The sequence below is a fragment of the Elaeis guineensis genome, chromosome 6 (assembly GCF_000442705.2).
Source record: "Elaeis guineensis isolate ETL-2024a chromosome 6, EG11, whole genome shotgun sequence".
NCBI classification, from domain to species: Eukaryota; Viridiplantae; Streptophyta; class Magnoliopsida; order Arecales; family Arecaceae; genus Elaeis; species Elaeis guineensis.
The window spans coordinates 20,690,018-20,693,302 of record NC_025998.2 but is presented as its reverse complement, the minus strand read 5'-3'; the positions used below and the strand labels follow the sequence as shown (position 1 = coordinate 20,693,302).

Below are 3,285 nucleotides of genomic sequence, written 5' to 3'. Positions count from 1 at the left end.
ATAAGGATGAAGCCTTCTTAGGATAACTTTTTGCAGCATAAAGTCCTTGTTGATGATTTTTGTTACTATGATGGCGAATACATGTCCACTTGTTTACTTGTATATATTTGTAAACAAATCTTGTTACCATTTAAGCCAAGACATGATTTAAAATAATATTTATCATAACATTATAGTAGTTTTGCAGGAGGTTATATGTCTGCATAAATAACAGATAATTAAACAGTACTTGCAAGTCGATCACTTTTTTACCATAATAGTCATTACTTATATATAATAACAACATTACTTGACTTTTATATTGTTCATAAAATAATACTATTTTTAAATTTAAACCCTTGCACAAAAATAATTTTTTTTACTGGAAATAGCTTGTAGGTAATAGGCTATGAAACGAGGAGTATACCTTTCCTAAATATTGCTAAGCCTCTGAGTCATGGTGAAAGCATGATATGAATCAATGTGTTCAATTGCAACTACCAGTGATTTACTAGCTTGGTCACCTCCACCTTAAAAAAAAAAAAACAATCATGGTAATTAAGATTCATTCTTGGATTGACTATCTTTTGCATTTAATCCTTGTTAACTAAATATTTTATGTTTACCCAATAATTTTGATAGTCATTTTATGTTTAGTCTCATCCACAAACTGGCATGTTTGTTTGTGTTAATGCGACAGAAGTTACACTGATCCTCTTTGGATGACTTCAAACTTTTCCATTCAAACTTTGTGTTATAATTTACTGAATTGGAAATAAGTACTGATGAAGTGACTAAACGGTGGTTACTTCCGAGAAAAGTTCCATCTTCAGCCAACCTACTCTAATTGCGTACAAAATAGGTGTGAAATGTAATTATATATAAGACATGGAATCAAATATGTGCAGGAACTAAACACTGTATTGAATATAGGTAGGAACTAAGTTAAAATGCTACCTGTATAGCGGCTAAACGTTAAAGAACAACCAGGCAAAGAACTTGATATTAGTTACCAAACAAAATTTTAAAAAAACTGGATATCAAGTTTCTTTAAAATTTTTTGCGAGCAAAAGGAAAGCCAACTCGTATTTAAATACACATTCATAATGGGCTGAAAAATCTAAAAAATTAAGAGCACTTGGAATCCTAGACCTCATTTGTAAATAGTGAGGTATGATGGCCAGATAATTATTTTTTTATTCTTAATAAATTGAAATTATTAAATCAATGTAAAGTAAATATATTCATGATCGTTTTAAAATAGAATCTCTGCAAGTTGCTACGTGCGTTGCCATGCGGTCTAGTGCACTGTTAGCTTTTTTGCAGATATATTTATCCTAAAAAGAGTAAGAGTTGTAACCATTCTTCAACAATTTTATCTCAAACATGACTACCAGAAGTTTTTAACCTAAAATGCAGAATTTCATCAGGAATAACGTGGATATCTTTAAAATAATTTTTTTCAAAAATATAAATGAGACTATTTTATTTAAATAATATTAATTTAAAAAATTATAAAAATAATATTTTTTTAAAAAATATTTATCAAAATATTATTCGAAACAAAATCGTCCTATGATAGGACGATTTTATTTGCTAACTCACTATAATTCATGATATCTGAAGATGAAACTAGTAATCGTCATAAAATAGAGGACTTTATAAATTATCTTACCATAAAATGACTTATAGAGTTGTCTTTGACAGAACGATTTTGTACTTTTTTTCATTTACAAACCCCCGCAATCCAACCATCTCTATCATTTTCCCCACCCTTTACTCCCCTCCTCTCGTTTTCTCCTCTCGTCCTCCTGTCTCGATTAAGGAGGCCTCGATGGTTTCCCTCAATGGTCCAAAGGCATGAAGACTCCTCCATTAAGGAAAGTCGTTGAGACCTCCTTGATCGAGATAGGGAGGGCGAGGGGAGAAGGACGAGAAAAGGGGGAGCAAAGGAGTCGGGAAGGCAACTGGAATGTTGGAACGTAAGATTGTAGATGAAAAAAATATAAAATCGTTTATCATAGAGCGATTCTATAAGTCACTCTATGGTAGAACGACTTATGAGTCGTTCTATTTATAGGCGACTTACTATTGCTGACTCCATTTTCATATAGCGTGAATTACAGTGAATCAACATATAATAGAAGATTTTATTTTAATAATATTTTATAAATATTTAAAAAAAATATTATTTTTATAATTTTTTTAAATTAATATTATTTAGATAAAATAATCCATTAGAATGATGTTGTTTTTTCTATTACCTAAATTTTAATCGTTTTATTTTAAGTTCAAGTAATCTCAAACAGGGTTGGCAACAGTTTTAGTGAGCATTCCTTATAACTGGCAATGAAATAACCGCGTCGTCGGAACGAAACCTCGGGTGCTGCCAGCAATCGGGGGAGAGAAGAGAATAGCAGAGACAAGTGAAGGGAAGGCAAAAAGGAAAATAAAAGAAAGGGGTAACGGGGAGGGGATGGTGGTTCGGAAGGTGGGGAAGTATGAGGTGGGGCGGACGATCGGGCAAGGCACTTTCGCCAAGGTGAAGTTCGCGCAGAACACGGAGACCGGCGAGAGCGTCGCCATGAAAGTCCTCGACCGGCCACCATCATCAAACACAAGATGGTCGACCAGGTCAGTTTGCCAACCCTAATCCACTCTTTTTCCCGTCCGAGTCTTAAACACGCCATGCCCCCACCTTCGAGCTCTGTTTTCCTCTCTATCTTCATCAGCACGCGTCCACTTCCAGCTACTTTACCAATTATCAACATGAAATAATATCATTGTTGGGTGCTAACCAATATTCAGAATCGATCTCAACTGTGACAAGAGTGATTTGGGGCTGTGAATTTTGGAAACATGATTTGCTTCTCTTACTCATTTCCCTTTGCAGATTAAGAGGGAAATCTTCATAATGAAGCTCGTGAGACATCCCCATGTCGTTCGTCTTTATGAGGCATGCCTCTATCCTCCTTGTTCTCCGGCTTCTCGCTACGTATTTCTGTGTACTTACATACTCGACGTTGTTTGCCTGTTTTTCTGGCAGTTGTATGCTTATTAATCGTGAATAACCTTTGTTTGGATCGTGTAGGTTTTGGCAAGTCGGACAAAGATTTATATAATCTTGGAATTCATTACCGGTGGTGAACTTTTTGATAAAATCGTAAGTCTTGAGCATCGAGAGTTTGAATCTCAAAAGCTTGACCCTGAAATCAGCAATTTCTGAACTGTAGCTGCTCAATGTCTAGAAAATTGAATTCCATGTATCCTGTGATGATAGAAAAAATACTTGTTATGTGGACTCTT

General features: G+C 34.6%; 1 long non-coding RNA gene across 1 annotated transcript; it reads left to right on the top strand.

Moving 5' to 3' along the window:
- The first annotated feature begins 2,300 nt into the window (after nucleotides 1-2,300).
- On the top strand, nucleotides 2,301-3,223 carry LOC140858524 (uncharacterized). The gene is made up of 3 exons (XR_012142079.1): nucleotides 2,301-2,613; nucleotides 2,873-2,935; nucleotides 3,071-3,223. It is a non-coding gene; the product is annotated as an uncharacterized lncRNA (long non-coding RNA).
- Nucleotides 3,224-3,285: the final 62 nt, after the last annotated feature.